Source organism: Moschus berezovskii, chromosome 13 (assembly GCF_049115385.1).
Source record: "Moschus berezovskii isolate FMDL1 chromosome 13, NW_MosBer_1.0, whole genome shotgun sequence".
NCBI lineage: Eukaryota > Metazoa > Chordata > Mammalia > Artiodactyla > Moschidae > Moschus > Moschus berezovskii.
The window spans coordinates 3,669,158-3,689,537 of NC_142472.1; the positions used below are offsets into that span (position 1 = coordinate 3,669,158).

Sequence of the window (20,380 nt, forward strand, 5' to 3'; positions counted from 1 at the left end):
CCCATTCCAGTGTTCTTGCCTGGAGAATCCCAGGGATGGGGGAGCCTGGTGGGCTTCCGTCTATGGGGTCACACAGAATCGGACGTGACTGAAGTGATTTAGCAGCAGCAGCAGCAGCAGCAGCATGGTTTTAATGAGTCTCATAAAAATTTTGAGTTGTCTACTGTGATGTGTGGCATAGTTGCCACAGTTATATTATGACATCATTCTTTTTTTAAAAAAAAATGTGGAAAATTTTATTAACGTTCAGTTTTAAAAGCTTTACACCTGTGGTACACCAAGGGGAAGGGGTTTACTTAAAGAAGTAATTCTCAGGGTCTGGGTCCCGGTTTAGGAGTTGTGCAGCAGTGGTATGTGTTTGTTAAATCCTTTAAGAACTTGTGATCTTGGTCCCGGGTTGGTAAGGCTGTGACAGATTCTTCTTCCCCGGAGAAGTGTCTCTCAATAATGTTCAGCGCAGTCAGGGCGACCTGATGGTTCTCTTGAAGTTGCAGAGCCTCAATTATATCAAGCCCACCAAGTCCTTCTATCAGCAGACCCATGTTTTCCTTCTGAGAAATCTCCTCTGCTGCCTGGAGGGTGAATAAAAGGTTGTCGAGGATGATGATAACCATTTTGTTGTCTGGGATGGTGAGGAGATTTATTAGTGGTTCCAAGACTCCAGCCTGGACAAGCTGGATCAACTGGTCCATGGAGCCCCGGGTTGTGAAGTTAGCCACCGTCCAGACAGCCTCTTTCTGGACTTAAAACTCTCCGTTTTTTAGCATGGCCGCCAAGGGAGGAAGGGTGCCACAGGCGATTAGCTGCTGGATGTGTTGGCGGGGCCCAGCAGCCATGATGCTCAGGGCCCAGGCTGCCTCCTTCTGGGTGGAGGAGCAGGGATGCGTCAGGAGCTGGGGCAGCACACCCAAGATGCCCGCGTCCAGGGCCAGTTGGGTCTGGTGGTCCGTTCCTGTGACAATGTTGCCCACGGTGCGGAGAGAGGGGGTCAAGACGTTGAGTTCCAAGCTGCTCATAAGCTCAACCAGCCTGGGCAGGACCCCGGTGTCCACCACCTGGTCAATGCGCGCATCACAGCTGTCAGTGAGGTAGGACAGGGCCCAGCAGGTGTCCGAGAGGACCTCTCTGTCTGGGTGCCCCAGGAGGTAGAAGAGGGCCGGCAGCATCTGCTTCACCGCATGGTTCGATGGGTAGGGGTTCTTGTTCCGGCACAGGCTGGACAGGGTCCAGGCGATGTTGCGCAGGAATGGGACTGGTATGCGTGACGAAACCAGGGTCAGCAAATGTGGAATGGCATCACTCGAGATAACATTGTCTCTGAATTCTGGTCCATCACCTGCTATGTTCCTGAGGGCCCACATGGCCTGTTCACGCACAGTCATGTGAGGGGAAGACAGGAGCTCAACCAGGGGCTGGATGGCGCTCCCGTCCACAGCGGGCATGAGTCAGCTCCGAGGCCCCCGAAGCAAAGTTGGTCAGAGCCCAGGCTGCCTCAAACTGCAAGCGGGGGTGAAGGGACGACTTCAGGAACTCCACCAGCCTGGGGATGAGTCCTGCGTCCACAATCAGCTTCAGAGGAGGGTTCTTCTCCTGGGACAGCATTTTCCTGGCTGCTTGGGTGGCCTGAAAACATAGTTCTATATCTGAGGCATTGACACCACTGATTATTTCTTGCAGGGTGAGGCTGCCCCTTTGGTCTGCTGATCAGAAGGGTCAAGTGAGACATCAGTGATGTTCCTCCTCTTCAAGGCCTGCTCATCCTTCTTGGCTTTCCGGAGCTCCAGGCGTCTTTGCCCTGATACTTAAATTTTCTCAGCCTCTCTTCTGGAGCATCCAAATTCTTAATGTCTATCCTTTTAAAATACAATAATATATACAGTTCAGTCGCTGCAGAATGCAACATATATATATCAGCTGTGTTGATAGGGTGTTCCTGTTCAGAACATCTTGGTATTGTCTTAGCATTCATTCCATTTTAAGTAAAAATAGTGACTTGTTCAAATACAATTTAAAATCTAGATCTAATCAGCCACAATATCACCCCAAGTAACAATAACTTTTCCTTTAGGTGTCACACACATTTAAGATGCATACCTACCTGCTCTCTTCCCATCCCTTTCTCAACTGAAGCATTTTATAAATGATTCATGTAATTACAGCTTATTTAGTGATTTGGTGAGGGCATTAGAAAGGAAAAGATTTAAAATTGTCTTAGTTTTTAAGAAATTCAGTATGCAATAAAATCATCAAAAATTGGATCTTTTAGCATTCAGATTGCTCTGCTTTGTTTTATATTAATGATTCATTAAATTATCATCTTCCCTGAAATATACTATCAAGTGAAATTTACTATTATTGTGGTAAAAATGCTGCGTACCAGTTACCAAATGTTAAACAATCATATATAGCTTTATTCCTTGGACTCATTAAGTGTTATTTAACCACAAGCAAAGTCAGCAACACAAGGTTCTTATTCAGTTTGAAAACACATGTTTGAATTACAATACTAGAATGTTATCCATCAAATATGGCAGGTGGATCTTACAAAACTTATCTGACATAATAGCAATGAATACCTGGAGAATGCTTTTGGGACCTTAACAATAGTATGCTGCTGCTGCTAAGTCGCTTCAGTCGTGTCCGACTCTGTGCAACCCCTTAGACGGAAGCCCACCAAGCTCCCCTGTCCCTGGGATTCTCTAGGCAAGAACACTGGATTGGGTTGGCATTTCCTTCTCCAATGCATGAAAGGGAAAAGTGAAAGTGAAGTCACTCAGTTGTGTCCGACTTGTAGCGGACTCCACTACTTGTAGAGGACCCACTAGGCTCCTCCGTCCATGGGATTCTCCAGGCAAGAGTACTGGAGTGGGGTGCCATTGCCTTCTTCGCAACAATAGTATAATGGCATTTTAATAGTATTGTGCATAACTTCTTCATGATTTAAAAATGTGGAAATGATTAGTACCTCAAGTAAATCTGTAGGTATCCTAGAAGTCTGGGATACCACAGCTTCCTACCGAAGCTCTCCTGCGAGGAAAACATTGCTCATAGAATCAGGATCCTGGGTTGAAACTCCTTAATATGCTGTGAGGTTTGTGGGACTCGCTCTTCCTTTCTCACCTATGAGGACAATAATATCTGCTCTGACCCTTTCCCACAGGTACTGCCAGAATGAAATGAGATATCAGATAGCAAATAAATTTGAAAAATATGGAAATGAGATGCATGTTCAAAGCTCAAAGACAGATACACGAAATAAAGATCAGGCCCAATATGATGTTCAGAGGTACTTTCTGAATATAAATTATTTTATTGAGGCTGAAATTAAGCAAACATTCTGAAATAAAGTGAATAATTAGAACATTGGTTTATGTTACTGTGTTTGTATCCAATGCTTTTCAGAAACTCATGTGGTCAAGATTAATGGAGTTCTTGGCCTGGGGCCACCTTGTTTATGACGATCATAATTCAATGACTTCTACCAGAGTAAATTTGGCATTGAAGATGGTGTTCTGCATCTTCTGCATGTATCAGTCTTCAACTGTACCTCACATGCTTAAAGAATGAAGCTTTAGTCGTATCCGACTCTTTGCAACCCTGTGGACTGTAGCTTGCCAGGCTTCTCTGTCCATGGGATTCTCCAGGCACTGGAGTGGGTTGCTATTTCCTTCTCCAGGGGATCTTCCTGACCCAGGAATCAAACCCACTCGTAGACTCAGCATCCGGATCAAACCTAGGTCTCCCACATTGCAGGCAGATTCTTTACCATCTGAGCCACCAGGGAAGCATTTTATCATTAGCCTAAGACCATGAAAGAAAATTGCATAATCTTTCAATATACTTTCCCAGGTGGTTCAGTGGGTAAAGAACCTGCCTGCAATGCAGAAGATGCAGGAGACTCCAGTTTGATCCCTAGTCAGAAAAATCACCTGGAGAAGGGCACGACGACCCACTCCAGTATTCTTGCCTGGAGAATCGGACAGACAAAGGAGCCTGGTGGGCTACAGTCCACAGGGTCGCCAAGCATTGGACACAGCTGAAGCGGCTGAGCAAACACTTCCTCCAGTCGTCGCTGCTGTTGCTCCCTTGCTGTCGTGTCTGGCCCGGGGCTGCAGCGCACCGGGGTTCCCTGTCCTTCCCCACCTCCGGAGCTTGCTCAGACTTACGTCCATTCTGTTGGTGACACCAGCTGTGGAAAGGCAGTTAACTGCGTGAAGTCCATCTTTCGGATAAAGCGGTGATATTCCTGTATGTCCTTGGCACGCCGCTGCCTCAAGGATGTCATGCATATACCCTGAGGTCCACTTGAGATCTACAATGATCCCTGCATTGAGGCTGATAAGGGATCTAATTGCAAGGAGCTTGGAGGACTGATGCTGAAGCTCTAATACTTTGGCCACCTGATGCGAAGAGCTGACTCTTTGGAAAAGACCCTGATGCTGGGAAAGACTGAGGGCAGGAGGAGAAGGGGGTGACAGAGGATGAGATGGCTGGATGGCATTATCGACTCAGTGGACATGAGTTTGAGCAGGCTCTGGAGGATAGTGAGGGACAGGGAGGCCTGGCAGGCTGCAGTCCATGGGGTCGCAAAGGGTCAGACACGACTGAGCATCTGAACAATAGCAACAACATGGAGGGGATAAGGATTCAGTAACTGTAGTAGCCTTCCAGGTGTCGGGGCACCACAGATGATGTAAACTTGTCAAGGCTGGAGTGAGAGAGTGAAATGGGAGCAACTCTTGGAAACAACAAAAAGGCTGTTCTGTTGGGCTCATCTGCATAACTGCTCCGTCCATACTGTGACGAGACCTCTTGATGTTCTGTTACCATCTCCCTCCACTTTTAATATGAATTATACTTTTTAACTGGGCCTTGTCAGAACTTCTTCCTAATATACTCTTCTAAATTCCCCAAAGTACACACCTCAGAGCTGTTAATTAAAAGGGCCTGCTGGTATAAATAAACACATATGCTGCTGATTAGCCACCCTTTAGGGGTCAACAGTGGGGAAGTCTTGCTGGGCTTCTGTTAATTGTTGTCCAGAATCTTAACAGGAACTGTCTAATGATCTCGTATGGCTTTGGCCATCTGGCCCTCTGAGTTCACTTGCCAGTAAATAGCCAACATTTAGAAAAAGAAAGAACTATCTCTTATAAGACGAATACCTCATAAGATCTAACCTAGCTATTCACATATGTGAGTAAGGATGATTTACTTTAGTTCACTAATCAAATCTTACATAATTCAAATTGTCTTTTAGATTCATTCTCATGTCAACTGCTTCAATACTAGCCACAAGCTGGACTTCCTGCTTCTTTTACATAAGCAGCAGTAGACGCACCAGAACTTGCATGTTATATTGATGGTCTCAGGCAGCGAAGAATGTTTCTGATAATTAATCTTTCTGAATTTTACCTGACGATTTTAGGTACTGGTGCATCTTCTTCTTCTGGGGGAGTACTGTAGAACTGATGGCTAGGTGTAAAGCTTGGTCTCACATCTTCTAAAATAGAATTTTGGTTGGTATTACTCCTCTGAATATTACAAAGCTTCACTACTAGCTGGTTTTTCACTACATCATCTCTCCCATTTTTAGCTGAATGTTTCAAAACAGAATTAATAGATTTAAAGGAGCTAATAAGAGAACACTCTTCATTCATAGGAGGACGTTATTTTAGAAAACCTCTGTTCTATTTGTCTCAGTTTTGAAAGAGATGAAAGTATGAATATAGGGGAAGAGATCCTCCAGCTCAAGGTGTATATGTGTATACTTTTCATAGATAATTGTGTGCTGAAGAGAAGAATATCACTGGTCACCTTTACTCTTGTGTCTAATCTCGTGTCTAATCTGCTCATACACTATCAAAAGTGATCTGACAGTACTGTAAAATTTACCCAAGTGGTAGAAATGGAAGTTATTAATGTTTTCATTTGTGTTGCATCTCATTGTTATCTTGTGTGTGTTAGTCACTCAGTTCTGTCCAACTCTCTTTGACCCCATGAACTGGAGCCCACCAGGCTCCTCTGTCCATAGGATTCTCTAGGCAAGAATACTGGAGTGGGTAGTCATTCCTTTCTCCAGGGAATCTTCCCCAGCCAGGGATCGAACACGGGTCTCCCTCCTTGCAGGCAGATTCTTTTACCATCTGAGCCACCAGGGTGGGTAGAACTAGATTACAATATTATTAAAAAGGGAAATCTGTCTAAAAGAAATATATATTTTCAAAAAGCGGAAAGGAAAATTACATAAATTGCATTTCACGTTAGAAAAAGAATTCTGAGAACCGTGTGGAAGACATCTTGGAGAGGGGTGACACTGAGGCACTCGGGACCCTCCTAAATATGTGTCCTAAACGCAGTTTCTGTCTCACCCGAGTGCATTTCTCCTAACATTTTGCATATTCTTCAGAGACCTTGGGACATGCCATAAAAATGTTGGCCATCTATTCTGATTCAGTTGTGAAATATAAATAATATATAGAATATATATTACGTGTCTGTGTGCTAAGTTGTTTCAGCCATGTCCGGCTCTTTGTGACCCTATCACCATAGCCCGCCAGGCTTTTCTGTCCATGGGATTCTCCAGGCAAGAACACTAGAGTGGGTTGACATGCCCTCATCCAGGGAATCTTCCCAACCCAGGGATTGAAATGATGTCTCTTACTAAAATCTCCTGCATTGGAAGGTGGGTTCTTGGGTTCCTCCCTGTAGCTCACATAGTAAAGAATCTGCTTACAATGTGGGAGACCTGGGTTTGATCCCTGGGTTGGGAAGAGCCCCTGGAGAAAGGAATGGAAATCCACTCCAGTACTCTCGCCTGGAGAATTCCAAGGACAGAGGAGCCTGGGGGGAGGGGGGGCACAGTCCATGGGATCACAGAGAATCAGACATGACTGAGCAAATAATACCACTAGCGCCACCTGGGAAGCCCATATATTCCATCAGTCAGTTCAGTTCAGTTGCTCACTCGTATCCGACTCTTTGCGACCCCATGAATCGCAGCACGCCAGGCCTCCCTGTCCATCACCAGCTCCCAGAGTTCACTCAAACCCATGTCCATCGAGTCAGTGAAGCCACCCATCCATCTCATTCTCTGTCGTCCCCGTCTCCTCCTGCCCCCAATACCTTCCAGCATCAGAGTCTTTTCCAGTGAGTCAACTCGTCGCATGAGGTGGCCAAAGTATTGGAGTTTCAGCTTTAGCATCAGTCCTTCCAATGAACACCCAGGACTGATCTCCTTTAGAATGGACTGGTTGGATCTCCTTGCAGTCCAAGGGACTCTCAAGAGTCTTCTGCAGCACCACAGTTCAAAAGCATCAATTCTTCGGCACTCAGCTTTCTTCACAGTCCAACTCTCACATCCATACATGATCACTGGAAAAACCATTGCCTTGACTAGACGGACCTTGGCTGGCAAAGTAATGTCTCTGCTTTTTAATATGCTATCTAGGTTGGTCATAACTTTCCTTCCAAGGAGTAAGTGTTTTTTAATTTCATGGCTGCAATCAGCATCCGCAGTGATTTTGGAGCCCATAAAAATAAAGTCTGACATTGTTTCCACTGTTTCCCCATCTATTTCCCATGAAGTGATGGGACCAGATGCCATGATCTCAGTTTTCTGAATGTTGAGCTTTAAGTCAACTTTTTCACTCTCCATTTTCACTTTCATCAAGGGGCTTTTTAGTTGCTCTTCACTTTCTGCCATAAGGGTGGTGTCATCTGCATATCTGAGGTTATTGATACTTCTCCCGGCAATCTTGATTCCAGCTTGTGCTTCTTCCAGCCCGGCGTTTCTCATGATGTATTCTGCATATAAGTTAAATAAGCAAGGTGACAATATACAGCCTTGATGTACTCCTTTTCCTATTTGTAACCAGTCTGTTGTTCCATGTCCAATTCTAACTATTGCTTTCTGACCTGCATATAGGTTTCCCAAGAGGCAGGTCAGGTGGTCTGGTATTCCCATCTCTTTCAGAATTTTCCACAGTTTATTGTGATCCACACAGTCAAGGATTTGGCATAGTCAATGAAGCAGAAATAGATGTTTTTCTGGAACTCTTGTGCTTTTTCCATGATCCAGCGGATGTTGGCAATTTGATCTCTGGTTCTTCTGCCTCTTCTAACATCTGGAAGTTCACGATTCACGTATTGCTGAAGCCTGGCTTGGAGAATTTTGAGCATGACTTTACTAGCGTGTGAGATGAGTGCAGTTGTGTGGTAGTTTGAGCATTCTTTGGTATTGCCTTTCTTTGGGATTGGAATGAAAACCGACCTTTTCCAGTCCTGTGGCCACTGCTGAGTTTTCCAAATTTCCTGGCATACTGAGTGCAGCACTTTCACAGCATCATCTTTCAGGATCTGAAATAGCTCAACTGGAATTCCATCACCTCCACTAGCTTTGTTCGTAGTGATGCTTTCTAAGGCCCACTTGACTTCACATTCCAGGATGTCTGGCTCTAGGTGTGTGATCACACCACTGTGATTATCTTGGTCATGAAGATCTTTTTTTGTACAGTTCTTCTGTGTATTCTTGCCACCTGTTCTTAACATCTTCTGCTTCTGTTAGGTCCATACCATTTCTGTCCTTTATTGAGCCCATTTTTGCATGAAATGTTCCCTTAGCATCTCTAATTTTCTTAAAAATATCTCTAGTCTTTCCTATTCTGTCGTTTCCCTCTATTTCTTTGCATTGATCTCTTAGGAAGTCTTTGTATTCTCTCCTTGCTATTCTCTGGAACTCTGAATTCAGATGCTTATATCTTTCCTTTTCTCCTTTTCTTTTTGCTTCCCTTATTTACACAGCTATTTGGAAGGACTCCCCAGACAGCCATTTTGCTTTTTTCCATTTCTTTTCCATGGGAATGATCTTGATCCCTGTCTCCTGTACAATGTCATGAACCTCTGTCCATAGTTCATCAGGGACTCTATTAGATCTAGTCCCTTAAATCTATTTCTCACTTCCACTGTATAATCATAAGGGATTTTATTAAGGTCATATCTGAATGGTCTAGTGGTTTTTCCCACTTTCTTCAATTTAAGTCTGAATTTGGCAATAAGGAGTTCATGATCTGAGCCACAGTCAGCTCCTGGTCTTGTTTTTGCTAACTGTATAGAGCATCTCCATCTTTGGCTCCATTCTTTGATTTCATCAAATCAATGCAGCTGCATCAATCTGATTTTGGTGTTGACCATCTGGTGATGTCCATGTGTAGAGTCTTCTCTTGTGTTGTTGGAAGAGTGTGTTTGCTATGACCAGTGCATTCTCTTGGCAAAACTCTATTAGCCTTTGCCCTGCTTCATTCCGTATTCCAAGGCCAAATTTTCCTGTTACTCCAGTTGTTTCTTGACTTCCTACTTTTGCATTCCAGTCCCCTATAATGGGTGTTAGTTCTAAAAGGTCTTGTAGGTCTTCATAGAACCATTCAACTTCGGCTTTTTCAGTGTTACTGTTTGGGGTATAGGTTTGGATTACTGTGATATTGAATGGTTTGCCTTGGAAACAAACAGATATCATTCTTTCATTTTTAAGATAGCATCCAAGTATGCATTTCGGACTCTTTTATTGACCATGATGGATACTCCATTTCTTCTAAGGGATTCCTGCCCACAGTAGTAGATATAATGGTCATCTGAGTTAAATTCACCCATTCCATTCCATTTTAGTTCACTGATTCCTAGAATGTCGATGTTCACTCTTGCCATCTCCTGTTTGACCACTTCTAATTTGCCTTGATTCCTGGACCTAACATTCCAGGTTCCTATGCAATATTGCTCTTTATAGCATCGGACCTTGCTTCTATCACCAGTCACATCCACAACTGGGTATTGTTTTTGCTTTGGTTCCATCCCTTCATTCTTTCTGGAGTTATTTCTCCACTGATCTCCAGTAGCATACTGGGCACCTACCGACCTGGGGAATTCCCCATTCAGTATCCTGTCATTTTGCCTTTTGATACTGTTCATGGGGTTCTCAAGGCAAGTATACTGAAGTGGTTTGCCATTCCCTTCTCCAGTGGACCACATTCAGTCAGACCTCTCCACCATGACCCACCCGTCTTGGGTGGCACCACACGGCATGGCTTAGTTTCATTGAGTTAGACAAGGCTGTGGTCCGTGTGATCAGATTGGCTAGTTTTCTGTGATTATGATTTCAGTGTGTCTGCCCTCTGATGCCCTCTTGCAACACCTACCATCTTACTTGGGTTTCTCTTACCTTGGTTGTGGGGTATCTCTTCACGGCTGCTCCAGCAAAGCGCAGTTATTGCTCCTTACCTTGGACAAGGGGTATCTCCTCACGGCTGCCCCTCCTGACCTTGAACATGGAGTAGCTCCTCTCAGCCCTCCTGTGCCCGTGCAGCCGCTGAACCTAGGTCTCCCACATTGCAGGCGGATTCTTTACCAACTGAGCCACAAGGGAAGCCCATATATTCCATATATAATATTAAATGAGAGGCTTTATTCTTTTGAGATACTGCACTTTATAAAAAGGCTCATGCTTTGTTTCTGAATTGAATATGTCTGTCTCTAGAACATTTTTATTTCCTGTATACTTCCTTGTGTTTATGCATATGTAATGAAAACTGTACTATTTTGGTATACACACTTTTTATGTAAGCATTGTATGTTCTAAAGAAGATATTTTGAATAGTTAAAGCAATAGCATTCTGAAATAATATGATTTAGAAAACAGTAAAATCAACCAGAATAACAGTGAATATTCATTACAACTCAGCATGCTCTAGTAACAATATCACTTATTAAATTGAATTTCTTGATTATTTTTATTTCCTTTAATGTGTATTAAACATTAGCCAGTAGTGCTGCTCTCTACATAGTGAAAGGTTACCCGTACATTCAGGCTCTCACACATATTTACATTTACTTTAGATCAGTAATCTCATGTGACTTTTATGTAAAAACACACCAGATCAAAAAAAAAAAAAAAAATCCTCCAACACAGAATCTTGCATCAGAGTATAAACATGAAGACCAACACTTTAAAATTCCTTTGTAAACAGAGAGACTTGTATTGCCGAACCACAAAATATGTCAAGAGACTGTGCTTGCTTATTTACTTTTCTGCTTCATATTACACTGGGCCTTTTCCTAAGTTTATATTTGCATAGTGTTAGGCATGCAGAGAAAGGACTGTGTCTATTTGCATTTTGAACATTCGGTCTGTTTGGCATAAATGAAGGTAGGCAGTTTGCCCTCACATTCCCTCAGTACATTTCTTGACATGAAAATATCTCTCCAGTGATTCACTAATGTGGTTTGTAGAAGAAGCCAGAATACTACTGAGGCAATAATCACGTATCAGTTAAAGTTTTAGACTCTTGGTTCAACCTACATCTCAAAGGTAATTTTTAAAATGCTGTGATGAGATTTAGTCACATCCTCCCTTCTCAGACACCCCATCTGTCACCTCCAACCACTCCATGTGTTTGCTGATATAAACTTTAACCTGACTTTAATGCATGTTTCTAACCATGAGAAATGATGTCACTTGGGTCAGTAAATATGCTGATTCATTTAAACTAATCTTCTAAGGCATTCAGTTCACTTCAGTTCAGTCGCTCAGTCGTGTCCGACTCTTTGTGACAGGGCAGTCTAATTGTAAACGGGAGAAACAAATGATAGTGGTATGTTCTGAACAGAGTAGCGAGAATCTGAGTTCAGTTCAGTTCAGTCGCTCAGTCGTGTCCGACTCTCCGCAACCCCATGAACCACAGAACACCAGGCCTCCCTGTCCATCACCAACTCCCAGAGTTCACTCAAACTCATGTCCACAGAGTCGGTGATGCCATCCAGCCATCTCATTCTCTGTCGTCCCCTTCTCCTCCCGCCCCCAACCTTTCCCAGCATCAGAGTCTTTTCCAGTGAGTCAACTCGTCGCATGAGGTGGCCAAAGTATTGCAGTTTCAGCTTTAGCATCAGTCCTTCCAATGAACACCCAGGATTGATCTCCTTTAGAATGCACTGGTTGGATCTCCTTGCAGTATAAGGGACTCTCAAGAGTCTTCTCCAACACCACAGTTCAAAAGCATCGATTCTTCGGCGATCAGCTTTCTTCACAGTCCAACTCTCACATCCATACATGACCACGGGAAAAACCATTGCCTTGACTAGACGGACCTTGGTTGGCAAAGTAATGTCTCTGCTTTTTAATATATTATCAAGGTTGGTCATAACTTTCCTTCCAAGGAGCAAGCGTCTTTTAATTTCATGGCTGCAATCAGCATCTGCAGTGATTTTGGAGCCCCAGAAAATAAAGTCTGACACTGTTTCCACTGTTTTTCCATCTATTTCCCATGAAGTGATGGGACCAGATGCCATGATCTTTGTTTTCTGAATGTTGAGCTTCAAGCCAACCTTTTCACTATCCTCTTTCTCATCAAGAGGCTTTTGAGTTCCTCTTCACTTTCTGCCATAAGGGTGGTGTCATCTGCATATCTGAGATTATTGATATTTCTCCCGGCAATCTTGATTCCAGCTTGTGCCTCCTCCAGCCCAGCATTCCTCATGATGTACTCTGCATATAAGTTAAATAAGCAAGGTGACAATATACAACCTTGACGTACACCTTTTCCTATTTGGAACCAGTCTGTTGTTCCATGTCCAGTTCTAACTGTTGCTTCCTGACCTGCATACGTTTCTCAAGAGGCAGGTCAGGTGGTCTGGGATTCCCATCTCTTTCAGAATGTTCCACAGTTTATTGTGATCCACACAGTCAAAGGCTTTGGCATAGTCAATGAAGCAGAAATAGATGCTTTTCTGAAACTCTCTTGCTTTCTCCATGATCCAGCGGATGTTGGTAATTTGATCTCTGGTGCCTCTGCCTTTTCTAAAACCTGCTTGAACATCTGGGAGTTCACGGTTTACATACTGCTGAAGCCTGGCTTGGAGAATTTTGAGCATGACTTTACTAGCGTGTGAGATGAGTGCAATTGTGCAGTAGTTGGAGCATTCTTTGGCATTGCCTTTCTTTGGGATTGGAATGAAGACTGACCTCTTCCAGTCCTGTGGCCACTGCTGAGTTTTCCAAATCTGCTGGCATATTGAGTGTAGCACTTTCACAGCATCATCTTTCAAGACTTGAAATAGCTCAACTGGAATTTCATCACCTCCACTAGCTTTGTTCGTAGTGATGCTTTCTAAGGCCCACTTGACTTCACATTCCAAGATGTCTGGCTCTAGGTCAGTGATCACATTATCATGACTATCTTGGTCGTGAAGATCTTTTTTGTATAGTTCTTCTGTGTATTCTTGCCACCTCTTCTTAATATCTTCTGAGATGAGGGTACAATTCACACAGCTGTTAAATGAAGACAGCATAGACATAAAGGCTTCAGATACAGAACAGTGGGCTCAAATTCCAGCTTTGATGCTTATTCATTGAGTGAATTTTGGTAAATTTGTAATTTATTTATTCGATTTTATCCATAAATACTTATTCAACAACTGCTTAAAACAACTTCTAGTGAACCAGAAATTTACTACCTGTATTGTATGCATGGAACATTGTGGGGAATTCAATATGTATTTGTTAAATAAATAAATAACCTGAATAGAATGAACTAAATATGAAAATTATTCAAAAGTAAAAGAACAACTTAGTATATGAAACAATCTTTTTAGCTAAGAACACAATAGTTTGCACAGGACTATTTAGAAATTGAAAAGAGAATCAAACAAGTTTGTTATTTTTCTATCACTCACAACATTTTTATTGTGTATACTTTGCTTTCTAAAATAATTGTGTGCCTTGGCTCACTAGCATTATCACATTATCACCACTTTGGCAACTTTCTGTTAGTGTATTTAAAACAGTGAAAAAAATGGCATAAACTCTTCAAACCCATCATAAAGAACTGCACAACGTCTCAGAATGACATAACAATGCACCTCAACTCTTATAAACTCTTGGCTATTACCAACAATGCAAATTTTTCTCTAGCATGTATTCTTGACCCTTGAACACTGCAGGGGTTAAGAGTGTCAATGAACCAGGGAGTTGAAAATCTGTATACTCTTGCCTCAGTATCCAAGGGGGACTGGTTCCAGGAGCCGACTTGAATACCAGAATCCATGATGCTTAAGGCCCATAGTCAGCTTCCTGTGTCTGCAGTTCCACTTTGCAGGTTCAACCAATTGCAGACCATGTAGTACTGTATTTACTGGGAAAAAAAAAAAGCAAACATACATAAGTGGACTGGCACAGTTCAAACCTGTGCTGTTTAAGGATCAGTTATAGTTTGTTATTAATGAAAACTGGTATGTTGATGTCCATTAATCAGAGAAAATCCAGCAACTGCAATAAATATTTGGTTTTTAAAAATACGCTGGGAAAAAATGAACCCCATGAATCAAAGCTTTGCTAAATATGTTAGTGAGGATCTTGTGGGCTACTCTCCAATCGTGTCCCCACTGCTCCTTGGAGATGGTATCGCTCTTGTTGTTTAGTCGCATATACTGTAACCCACCAGGCTCCTCTGTCCATGGGATTTCCCAGGCAAGAGTATTAGAGTGGGTTGCCATTTCCTTCTCTTAATTTGCTGATAATCATTTCCTCCTATTCCTTTGTAGAATCATCACAATAATAGATATCCTTGATACATTAAAAATTTTTGCTTATCAGATTTATAAAAAAGGACTGATATGGTGTTAATTTTTCTCTAATCGTGCTTTTTATCTTCCAGCATTGTTTTTAGAGTCACCCAGGATGATTAGAGAGCCCAATTTCAATAACTGTCATTGCTCAAAAGTAGAAATTCTTGAAACTTTTGGTCTCGGGACTCTTTCTTCCCTCCTTCTGTTCAGTTCAGTTCAGTCGCTCAGTCGTGTCCGACTCTTTGCGACCCCATGAACCACAGCACGCCAGGCCTCCCTGTCCATCACCAACTCCCGGAGTTCACTCAAACTCATATCCATCAGGTCGGTGATGCCATCCAGCCATCTCATTCTCTGTCGTCCCCGTCTCCTCCCGCCCCCAATCCCTCCCAGCATCAGCCTTTCTCCAGTGAGTCAACTCGTCGCATGAGGTGGCCAAAGTATTGGAGTTTCAGCTTTAGCATCAGTCCCTCCAATGAACACCCAGGATTGATCTCCTTTAGAATGGACTGGTTGGACCTCCTTGCAGTCCAAGGGACTCTCAAGAGTCTTCTCCAGCACCACAGTTCAAAAGCATCAATTCTTCGGCGATCAGCTTTCTTCACAGTCCACCTCTCACATCCATACATGACCATGGGAAAAACCATAGCCTTGACTAGACGGACCTTGGTTGGCAAAGTAATGTCTCTGCTTTTTAATATGCTATCTAGGTTGGTCATAACTTTCCTTCCAAGGAGTAAGCATCTTTTAATTTTCTGGCTGCAATCAGCATCTGCAGTGATTTTGGGGCCCCCAAAAATAAAGTCTGACACTGTTTCCACTGCTTCCTCAACTATTTCCGATGAAGTGATGGGACCAGATGCCATGATCTTCGTTTTCTGAATGTTGAGCTTCAAGCCAAACTTTTCACTCTCCTCTTTCACTTTCATCAAGAGGCCTTTGAGTTCCTCTTCACTTTCTTCCCTCCTTAATAGACAGTAAAATTATTTCCCTGTTAACTTCAGTTTACCATTGTCCATATCATCTCCCACCACAGTGAACATGCTTGCCAGTACTCAGACTCATGTTCTCTTTTTCTACTCTTGAACACTCCTTCCCTCTGCAGCCAAAGTATAATAAAAACACCTAGAATTTTAGGTCCACATTCTTAAGAATATACATCTGTTGCTTGCTTTATTATTTTATTCTGTTCCTTTATCGTGAGAAAACAGTTCATTTTACTAAAATATGTGAAACTGTGACTTCCATGGGCACCTAACATCCTCCATAATACTGCTTTCATTCTTATTTTGAGTACTTCCCCCAAGAATATTTATAAATAGATCTTGGTATGGTAGACCATCTGATGCCTTGAAAGGCTGAAATTTTCTTTAAGTATTAATCCAGTGATAATAGAATTGAATATTTAAAAAATGCAATTTTAAACTTATTTACTTAAACACTTGAAAATACTCATTTTCTTCCTCCATCAAAATTGCTATTCAAAGTTGAGGCTGATCTCTTGGAATTTGTTTTCTGTCAAGGGAAGAGTTCTTTCACCTCTGGAGATTTTGAAACATACTTGTCTTAATTTGATTCAATTTCACAAAACTGTTTCTAAGTGTGATGCTTTGCGTACTCAAGCTTTTAAATCAGCTGGCAATTTTTCTGTTATCCTTGGAAATTCTAAGATATCATTCCTTTAAAATTCTTTTTTTCCTGTCCTTGAGTACTCCCTTCATGTTGATGTTAATGCATTTTTTCTGTTAATATTCCTAAACTTTTATTCTGCATTATCTACTTCTTTATAGAAAAATATCAAGATTTGAATCTGAGTTATTAATTTGTCTTTAAATTTATCCTACTCTTCCCAATTTATTTATTCATCAATATTAATTAAAAATAAAAATAAATTGATACAAATATGATCCTTGGTTCTCTTTGTAATGGCTTATAATTCCTTATTTCCTTGAGAATACTTAATGGGACTAAATTAAATTCTTCAGTTATGTGTTCCATTAATTTTACTTTACCTGGTATAAGTGATTCTGTTCATCTTTCTTTTGTATAGTTGTGCTTTTTTCCTCTCTTATATTTAGTGCCAATTTATGTTTTCTTAGTGGTACTGAGATTATGTGATTTTCATAGTTATTAGTTTCTCATTTGAAACACACCTCCATCATTCCTCCCAACATGCAAATGAAGATTAAGTACAGGATCGTACCTAAAATGACATGATTCATAACAGTGGGATCTCTCAGTTTTGAAGACATAATGTGTTCCATTCCAAGTCAAAAATTCTGAACTTAGATTAACACTACAAAGTTTGTATAATTAATACAATTTTACAAATGTGGCATCAAAGTTTACAAACTGGAGTCATACACAGTGCTCCACTTGAACAATATTTTAGAAAATGCAAAGTAATAGAGACCTAAAGTAGACCAGTGATTCAGGGTTGTTATTGCTGTTCAGTTGCTAAGCCGTGTCTGACTCTTTGCGACCCCATGGACTGCAGCATGTCAGGCTTCCCTGTCCTTCACTCTCTCCCGGAGTTTGCTCAATTCATGATCCATCCAAGCACCTCATCCTCTGTCGCTTCCTTCTCCCTTTGCGTTCTATCTTTCCCAGCATCAGGGTCTTTTCCAATGAGTCAACTCTTTGCATCAGGTGGCCAAAGTATTGGAGCTTCAGCTTCAGCACCAGTCCTTCCAATGAATATTCAGAGTTGATTTCCTTTAGAAGTGACTGGATTGATCACTTTGTAATCCAAGGGACTCTCAAGAGTCTTCTTCAGCACTGCAACATGAAGGCATTAAGTCTTCAGTGCTCATTCTTCTTTATGGTCCAACTCTCACATTCATAACTCTCACACTCATACATGATTACTGGAAAAATCATAGCTTTGACTATTTGGACCTTTGTTCCGGGAGTTGGTGATGGACAGGGAGGCCTGGCGTGCAAAGAGTCGGACACAACTGAGCTACTGAACTGAAGTGAACTGAGGCAAAGTGATGTCTCTGCTTTTTAATACGCTGTCTAGGTTTTTCATAGCTTTCCTTTCAAGGGGCAAACATCTTTTAATTTTATGGCTTCAGTCACCGTCCACAGTGATTTTGGAGCCCAAGAAAATAAAATCTGTCACCATTTTCACTTTCCCCTCATCTATTTGCCATGAAGTGATGGGACAGAATGCCATGATCATAATTTTTTGAATGCTGTGTTTTAAGCCAGCTTTTTCACTTTCCTCTTTCACCCTCATCAAGAAGCTCTTTAGTTCCCCTTTGCTTTTTGCCATTAAAGTACAACATAAATGTGTAATATAAGACCAATTCTTTCCCCAAGATGGATTTTCTCTATCTTGATGGTGGTATAACGAAACACTTGTGAAAAACTCCCAACTATACCTGAAGCAGTGTGTGTATGTACTAGAAACAATGCATGGAAAACAACAATGCTTTCACCTGCTAGGAGAAAGCTAAACTTTCTGAACCTTAGTTTTCACATGTGTAACATTTCCTTACACCACCTTGGGATCCTTCTTGGGAAGCACTGGACACATAGGGGAAGGCCACTGGCCACAACAGGCCTTTCTTGGAACCCAGATATTAAGAGAAGTCAGAGAATACTCTCCAGGGGGACACCTGCCCTCCTCTCAGTCACACAGCTGGTGAGAACGCCACAGTGACCGGCCTCCAGGGTCTGGCTTTGATCAGATCCTGGGAACGCTGTGGTCGGAATCACGGGGGCGCGTCTGAAAGATCGCTCCATGCGGGGCCCTCCAGGGTGCACCCCAACCCTTGAGTATCAGCATCACGTATTTCCAGAGCTGGTCTCCAGCTCTTACACTTCCCCTCTCAAGTGCCCTCTGGGCCTGCTTTCAAAGAATCAGGTTGAAAATACAACACCTGTCCTGCCCTGGAAACGTCCTCTGTTGCAGCGCCAGGTGATTGCGATGGAAGGGGAGCAGCTACAGCACGGAACCCACGTCCCGGAGCGAGGCGCAGGCTCCTTGGACACAAAACCTACACCGTCTGACAGGGACGCCCCGCCGGTCCGGGCCACGGGAGTCTCGCAGGGGCCCACGGTGGCTGAATGTCCACCCTCTCCATACCTGGCACTTTCCCCTGTGCCTGCGGCCTTGGCTCAGGGTCGCCTCCTGAGAGGTTTGGGGCCGACCCTCAGGCCGGTCCCTGCGTTTCGCGGGAACTCAAGCCCACCCTTACCTGAGGAGGTCCAGCCGGGGCACCCCCGCGCCCCGCGCTTCCGCGTCACAGCCTCCCAGGATGCAGCGCGGCCACAGAAAGCGCGGGAACCGCCGGAGGCCGCGCCCCGAGGCCCGCTGGGCTCCGCCCCAGGGAAGGCCGCGAGGGCCCTCTGCCTCCCGGAGGAGCGGCGACGGCTGCCGGTGCCCGCCGGGTTCCCAAGGAGGCCCGGCGTGGGCCTCCGCCGTCCCGGCCGCACGCGTCTCTCGGGGAGCAGCGAGGGAGGCCTGGGAGAGGACGCCGGCGGGCGGCTCAGCGGGGAGCTCGGCGGTGGGGATGTGGCGGGGGTCGGGTGGGCCTCAGCGTGGGCTCCCTTGTCAGGGCCGGGCCGCGGGCTGTCGCGCACGCTGGGACTCATGCTTCTTGCACCTCCTTGCGTTGGCGTTTGTCAGGGGTGAGCCTCGCCCTCCCGCTCCCCGCTGCCATCTCGCCGTTGAGGGTGGGGAGGTTGAGGATGGAGTCGGCTCTGCCCTGTGTGCAGTTCCTTCATCCCTGTTGATGCTGCTGAGACGAAAGCACCCCACACACCAGCTGCTCCTCCACCCTGAGCCCCCCACTCCTTCCCCACCTTCTTGCCTTCCTTCTTCTGGGAGATTCCCCACCTAGCGGTTGCTGCGATGCCCTCTGTTGGTGGGCAGGTCCATCACCTCCCTGCAGTTGTTCTTGGGTGGATATCGGGAGCCCTGGGATTCCTCCTTCTGGGAAGCAGTAAGCCCGCTGCTTGATGATCTTGAGATGAGGGACTGTGTGACTTTGACATTTATGTTTAGGGGACTGATGGACACAGAGTGGAGTTAGGTTGCTGATGCCCTGGTGTTCTCTTCCTCAGAAGCTCCTCTTATCTTGTGACAGGTGTGAGATGATGTTGTACACTGTTCCTTTGCTCTTAGACTCAGACAGTTGAGACTGGAGATAAGCCCATCTCCAGTGGCAACGTGGCTTCTAGATGAAGCCCTCCCAACACAGGGAGAGCATGTAGGAAGTCTACACACGGTGATATTCAGAGAGACACCTAAAAGTATTGTGTCAGAAATCAGGTGGATAGGCAACCATCAGCTTGCATTTGGTAAAGGGAGATTTTTTATTTCCAAGGAAAATTAATAAATAACTCCAATAAGAGATTCATAAAGCATATCTTTGAAGAAGAGAAAGATAACGTTGTCCTGAAAGCTCAAATGAATAGATCAATATTTGTTCTTTTAGGAATGGTAAATTTGCTCTTGGTGTCTGACTTTTTGTGACCCTATGGACTGTAACCTGCCGTACTCTGTCCATGGAATTCTCCAGGCATGAATACTGGAGTGGGTAGCCATTCCCCTCTTCAGGGGACCTTCCTGGTCCGGGAAGCAGTGATACAAATATATAATGTAATTTAAGAGTGAGTATGGAAATCCCTTGAAGACATCCTGAAGCTGATCTCAGGTTCCCAGATAACTAAGCTTGGCTCAGAGAATGTTTCCCTTCTAGAGAAGCTGTCCACCCTGAAGCAGATTTCAGACCTTTAGATCAGAGGCCCAGAGGTAAAG

The 20,380-nt window shown here is 43.7% G+C and overlaps 1 pseudogene; it reads right to left on the reverse strand.

Moving 5' to 3' along the window:
* Window positions 1–311: 311 nt before the first annotated feature.
* Window positions 312–1,843, reverse strand: LOC129556581 (importin subunit alpha-8 pseudogene; annotated as a pseudogene).
* Between the last annotated feature and the right edge of the window lie 18,537 nt (window positions 1,844–20,380).